Source organism: Elephantulus edwardii, unplaced genomic scaffold (assembly GCF_000299155.1).
Source record: "Elephantulus edwardii isolate Elephantulus edwardi_28Jun2011 unplaced genomic scaffold, EleEdw1.0 scaffold00016, whole genome shotgun sequence".
Taxonomy (NCBI): Eukaryota; Metazoa; Chordata; class Mammalia; order Macroscelidea; family Macroscelididae; genus Elephantulus; species Elephantulus edwardii.
The window spans coordinates 21,060,184-21,067,583 of NW_006399766.1; the positions used below are offsets into that span (position 1 = coordinate 21,060,184).

The 7,400-nt window shown below is 40.5% G+C and overlaps 1 pseudogene; it reads right to left on the reverse strand.

Annotated features, from left to right (window-relative positions):
• Nucleotides 1-6,592: 6,592 nt before the first annotated feature.
• On the reverse strand, nucleotides 6,593-7,223 carry LOC102851754 (annotated as a pseudogene).
• Between the last annotated feature and the right edge of the window lie 177 nt (nucleotides 7,224-7,400).

Below are 7,400 nucleotides of genomic sequence, written 5' to 3' on the forward strand. Positions count from 1 at the left end.
TTTCACTGCTCAAATTTTGAACAAGTGTATCTTGCATCCTAGTCTGTCTTTTATTTATTTATTTTTTGTTGTCCTCCTTTTTTTCCTTTTTAAAATTTTACTAATTTTAATGAACATTTACAGAGATTTTGGATTTCCATTCATTCATTGCTGCACTCATCCTAGTCTGTCTTAGTTTGGGAGCTCTACTTGACCCTGTCAACCATGGACAATGACCTTGCTGGTGTTTGGAATATATGTGGAGTTGTTTTCAACATGCAAATCGCCAGAGTATGACAAATTGACAGATGAGTGGGAAAGGCACTTTATCAGGTTGAAAGACACTTAAAATATGATTTATAGAACTGTCTCATCAAAGGAGAGTTAACTTTAATAAGATGGATGGAGTGATGCTTTCAGGACCTGCATTTGCTAATGGAGCATACTCCATTACTCATACTCAATACTCCAAATGAGAAGAAATAGCGGCAAGTATCCATTAATAATTGGCATGGCAAATGTACAAACACGAATCTGAGAAAATAAGAAGTCTTCAAAAGTGAAAATGTATGCAGAAAGAGCTATACGTTGTCCATTAGCGAGCTGAAATGAGATATTCATAATTTTGAATCTGACAAACAGTATGGTTGGCTACACCGAGACTGACTAATTGAAGGGGAATGGTGTCACATTCATTGTGAAAAAGAATGTTTTAAGTTTATCTGAGTGGAATAAGTCAGTTACAAATGGACAGACACACAGAATCATTCTTCTGTGGTTACCAGGAATGAGAAGGGAGGGAGAGATAAAAATTAGTGAATAGATAAGAAACACTTATGAGTGAAGATAAAGACAATGTCCAATCAGGGGATAATCAGATAGTGTATGGGCATTATAATCATTGTTGTTATTTGCCATCAAGTAGACTATGACTCCTAGTGACCTTATGCACAATAGCTCTGAATTCTGCTCTATCCTGAGCCAATCTCACCGTCTCTGACACACCTACCTTCATTACTCATGTTACTGTGTCAAACCATCTAATTTAGGGTCTTGCTTTCCTCTACTGTCCCTTGACCCTTCCAAGCACGATATCCTTCTCCAAAGACTCGTCCCTCCTGGCTACAAAGTATGCCCAAAGTAGACAGAGTCTCAAAATCCTTGCCTCCAAAGACATGGAGAGATTTTCATAGAGGAAGGTACTCCGATGGTGAACAGACACATGAAGAAATGCTCAAAATCACTGGTAATAAGAGAGATGCAGATCAAAACCACAGTGAGATACCATCTCACTCCAGTAGCAGTGGCAAAGTTTGATAGGACAGCAAGTAATAAATGTTAAAGAGGATGTGGTGAGATAGGAACTCTTATACATTGTTGGTGAGATTGTAAAATGGTACAACCACTCTGGAAGGCAGCTTGGCATTTCCTCAAAAAGCTGAACATAGAATACCATAAGACCCAGCTATTCCACTGCATGGAATATACCCCAATAAAATAAGAACTGAGGCACAAACATAGACTTGTACACCAATATTCATAGCAGTGTTCTTTAAACATCTCACGAACATGGAAACAGTCCAAATGTCCAATTGGATATGGATTGAAAAATTATGGTACATCCACATGATAGAGTATTATGCAGCATGTAGGAACAATGATTTTGTAAATCACTACCTAACTTGGAGGGACTAGAGAGCATTACACGAAGAGAACTGAGTACCATAAGGACAAATGCTGGACTTCATTGTAGAATTAACTAGTAAAACATATGTGAGCATCAAGGGAGGGGATCAGAGGGTGTAAACGGGTGCAAGGGGTTAATCACAGGGTCACAAATTTGATGAATGGAGGGAGGTGTGGGCTAAAGAAATTGGAAAGTTGTGAAAAACAACATATATGAACTTTCTAAGTAAACCAGTATAAAACATTTTATATCTAAAAATAAACCAAAATCCCCCTATTTACTCTCCAGAGTGCTGAAGAGCAATGATGTCAGTCTAAGACTGACTAAGACTAAAGTGTGACTGATCCATGCCATGGTCTTCACAATTACTAGCTATGCATCAGAGAGCTGGACATTGATGAAGGATAATAAAAGAAGAATTAATGCCTTTGAATTGTGTTGCTGGGGAAGAGTCTTAAACATACTATGGACTGCCAAGAGAACAAACAGATCTGTCCTTGAGAAGGTGAAACCAGGCTGCTCCTCAGAGGCAAGGATTCTGAGGCTTCACCTTGACCTACTTTGGACATGTTGCAAGGAGGGACCAATTCTTGGAGAGGGACGTCATGCTTGGGAAGGTGGAGCAACATTGCAGGAGAGGAAGACCCTCAATGAGATAGATTGATTCAGTGACTGGGGTAATGGTAGTAGGCATGTCAGAGACAATAAGGTTCGCACAGGATAGAGCAGAGTTCAGAGTTATTTTACATAGGGTTGCTAGGAGTCGCAAGGGACTTGATGGCACATAACAACAACACAACATAAAACAATATGCACAAAACTCTAAACTTTGAAATTATTTATAATAAATGAAGAAAACATGAAATATTTTATATTTAATATCAAATTTCTTAAAAAAACCCCTTGCTTCCAACGAGCAGCTTGGTTTCGCCCTCTTCAGGACAGACCTGTTAGTTGTCTTGGTAATCCATGGTATGTTCAATACTCTTCTCTAGCACCACAACTCAAGGACATAAATTCTTCTGTCATGAATGCAATAGCATTCCCCTTTAATTTGTCCTAACAGATTGTATGATTGACTTAAAATGGCCAATACCAATCCACCTCAACGCACTAATGCCTAGGATGTCAATCTTTATGTGGAATGTATGAAGTATGTAACTAGAAAAATCTAAAGTAATAAAAAGTGAAATGGGTATTTGCAGCTGTTTCTCATTTTGAGTCCTGACAGATCATCAAAAGGAAAAGATTACTCATTAGGTTAAGACTTTAGTCCACCCATATCATTACAGTAGACTCTACTTTGAGGAGGTAGCTCTTTCCCAGTTGGATTCTGATGGCCTATCAACCTGAGGGGCTCATCTTCTGGTACTATATAGCCAACAATGTTCTTCCATTGTCCGCAGAGTTCTCGAAGGCCTATTGTTTCAGAAGGTGATGGCCAATCCTTTTCTTTAGTCTGTCTTAGCCTGGAAGCTTCACTGAAACCTAACTACCATGGGCGACCCTGCTAGTTTTGAAATATTGGTGGCCTAGCTTCCAACATCACAGCAATGCCCAAGTCACCACAGTACAGCAAACTTTCAAGCAAGCGGTGGAATGGTGTTACATTTATAGTCAAAAAGAACATTTCTATCCTGAAGTACAATGTAGAGAAATGGTGTCACATTCATAGTGAAAAAGAACACTTCAAGATCTACCCTGAAGTACAATGCAGTCTATGTCATCAAAGGGTTCCTCTCTTGCACTGTTCCTCCACTCTCCCAAATGTGATGTCCCTCTCCAAGGACCAGTTCCTCCTTGCAACATGCCCAAAGTATGTCAGATAAAGCTTCAGAATCCTTGACTCCAAGGAGCATTCTGCCTTCACTCTCTCCAGGACAAACCTGTGTGTTCTCCTAGCAGTCCATGGTATATTCAACACTCTTCTCCAGCACCACAGCTCAAAGCCATCAACTATCTTTTTATCAACCCTATTCACTGTCCAACTCTCTGATGCATACCACGTAATTGCAAAGACTATAGACCAGATCAGGCACTCCTTAGTCTCCAGCCTGATGTCATTGCTCTTCAGTACTCTTGAGAGGTCCCTCACAGCTGACTTTGCCAATGCAATTCGGCTCTTGATTTCCTGGCTGCTGTTACCAAGAGTGTTGATTGTGGAGCCAAGCTAGCGAAAACTGTTAACTATCTCAATCTCTTCACCATCCATACTGATGCTGCCAATTGGCCCAGAGGTGAGAATCTTTGTTTTCTTGATGTTGAGCTTCAATCCATAGAGGAGGCTGCAGTCCTTGACCTTCTGCAGCAAGCGCTTTCAGGTCCTCCTCAGTTTCAGCAAGCAGGATTGTGTCATCTGCATAACGCAGGTTGTTGTTGATTCTTCCACCAATCCTGATGACACATTCCTCTTTGTATAGCCCAGCATCTCGGATGATCTGTTCTGCATAAAGATTGAAAAGGTATGGAGACAGAATACATACCTGGCGATGGCCTTCCCAATTTTGAACCATGCAGTGTCTCCTTGCTCTGTTCTGATGACTGCCTCTTGGTCCAAGGATAGGTTTCGCATTAGTACAATCAAATGTTCTGGGATTCCCATTCTTCTCAGAGTCAGCCATAGCTTGTTGTGATCCACATAGTCAAAAGCCTTTGCATAGTCGATGAAACACAGATAGACGTTCTTCTGGTACTCTTTGCTTTCTGCCAAGCTCCATCTAACATTAGCTATAATAGCCCTAGTACCACAACCTCTTCTAAATCCAGCCTGTACATCTGGCAATTCTCTGTTGACATATTGTTCCAAACGTTTTTGGATAATTTTCAGCAGAATCTTGCTTGCATGTGATATTAATGATATTGTTTGATAATTTCCGCACTCTGTTTGGTCATCTTTCTTTGAAGTGGGAACAAATATCAATCTTTTCCAGTTAGTGGGCCAGCTGACTGTTCTCCAGATTTCTTAGCACAACTTAGTGAGCACATCCAGAGCAGTATCTGTCTGTTGAAATATGTCCATTGGTATGCTGTCAACTCCTGGAGCCTTGTTTTTTGCCAATTCCTTCAGAGCAATTTGAACTTCCTCCTTCATCACCATAGGCTCTTGCTCATATGTCATTTCATGAAATTCTTCTGTGTCAGCCAATTCTTTCTGATACAATGACTCTGCGTATTCTTTCCATCTTCTCTTGATACTTCCTGGATCATTTAACGTTCTACCCAAACACTTAGACTATCGCTTGGACTAACAGACATGGCAATTGAGTCTGAGAACTTAGAAATGGAAATAGAAGAAGGAACAGCTGTAAGCAGACACTAGTGACTGGAACGTGGAACGTGAGAAGCATGAATGTAGGAAAACTGGACATTGTTAAGAAAGAAATGGAACGCATAAATATTGACATACTAGATATTGGCGAAATGAGATGGCTTGGCATGGCGCATTTTGAATCAGATGATTATATAATTTATTATGCCAGGGATGAAAAGGTGAGGAAGAATGGGGTTGGTTTCAGAATTTTAAAAAGTCATTTCTAGATCCATCCTGAAATACAATGCGGTGAGCGACAGGATAATGTCCATACACATACAAGGAAGTCCAGTGAATACCACTATAATTCAAATATATGCACCAACAACTAGAGCCAAAGAGGAGGAAATAGAAGATTTATACCAACTTCTGCAGTCAGAAATTGATCAAACATGCAATCAAGATGCATTGATAATAATGGGCGACTGGAACGCAAAAGTTTAGAACAGGAAAGAAGGATCAGTAGCTGGAAAATACGGGCTCGGTGAGAAAAATGAGGCTAGAGATGGAATGATAGAGTTCTGCACATTCAATGATTTATTCATTGCAAATACCTTCTATAAGAAACATAAATGCAGGCTATGCACATGGATCTCACCTGATGGCATGCATAGGAATCAAAGTGATTACATTTGTGGAAAGACTCGGTGGAGAAGCTCAATATCAGCAGTGAAAACCAGGCCGGGTGCCGACTGTGGGACAGACCACCAACTACCCATATGCAAGTTCAAGCTGAAGTTGAGGAAAATTAAATCAAGTCCACGAGAACCAAAATTTGTTCTTAAGTCTATCCCACTCGAATGTCAAAACCATCTCAGGTACAGGTTTGAAGCCTTGAGCACCAATTAGCGTAGGCCAAATGAGCTCTGGGAGGAGATCAAGAAAATCGTCCATGAAGAATGGAAAAGGTCATTACAAAGGCTGAAAAAGAAGAAAAGACCAAGATGGATGTCAGATGAGACTCTGAATATTGCATTAGAACGCCAAGAAGCCAAAGCTAAAGGAAGAAACCAAGAAATCAAAGGGCTAAACAGAAAATTTCAAAAGGCAGCTCGGGATGGCAAAGCAAGATACTATAATGAAATGTGCAGAGAGCTGGAGTCAGAAAATCAAAAGGACCGGACTCGCTCAGCATTTTTAAGCTGAGTATCATGATAGATGAAAAAATAAGACTGAAATTGTCAATGATTTCATGTTACTTGGATCCACAATTAACACAATTGATATGAGCAAGTACTATCTGGTACAAGAAGATCAGGAGATGTATTGCAGTGGGCAAGCCAGTTGTCAGGGACATCTACAAATTACTAAGGAGCAATGGTTTCAGTTTGAAGACTGAGGTTCACTTGATTCAGGCCCTGGTCTTTTCAATCACTTGCTATGCATTTTAGAACTAGACAGTACACAAAGATTAAGAAGAGAATTTAGGTTTTGAGTTGTGGTGTTGGAGAACAAAAGGGGTGGGGGAAATCACTGGTTTGGCAGAGTTTGGTGGGTAGAGAAAGGGGGTGAAGGAATTAGGAAAGATTAAATGGGTACCTAAAAATATGGGATAATAGTGGGCATAGATCAATGATAATTTTTTTTATTAACAGTAAGATTTATTGAGCTGTATCTTAGTACAGACACTCCGGCTTGCCCATGGCACTCTTGATGTACAAACCCGCACATTCTGCCAATTCTTCTTTAGCAGTGAAACCAGAAAGGTGACAGCTAGGTGGATGTTGTAAACAAGTTCATCCTCTGTCCTCTTCACATGACCAATGGCCACTGCCAGACACGGGACCTTTTTCATCTGGAATTTGATGGTGGACTTCACCTCATCTACTTTTGCCACCATGTTCTCATTGTGGGTCAGCAGAGAAGGGAACTTGCCAGCCTTATTCAGCCCTGGACCTAGGATTCTTGGGATCTGCTTGATCAGGGATTCAGAGGACAAAAAGGCATCATACTTCTTGGCCAGCTTTTTGAGCAGTTTCTTATTCTTGTTGAGTTTTTTCAGCACTTGGATGTCAACAGCCTTAGCTTCACCACAGTGCTGATGATCCCCAAGAATAAATATTGAGAACTTGGGGTGGACTTAAGTCTGACGGTCCCTGAGAAGCGCTTGTCCTTCTGAGGGTCAGAGTTCTTCAAACTGATCTGTAGCTCCTCCATCTCCAAAAATTGTCTGTGTTTGTACTGGTTCCCATGCAGGACTTCCTGTACTGCCTCATAGAGGGTGTTGGGAGAGACTTGGCTGCTCATGTTTGTTAGTGCCGCAGTGACCAGAAAAGAATGAGAATTAATGTAATAAAACACAATGTATAGGAAGGATTGTATGAAACACAGTAAGAATGAAGGAAGGTGTGAAACACAATGTATATGAATTTTGTAAGCAAACCAATATGTTGTTGTTTGTTGTTATGTGCCGTCGAGTCGTTT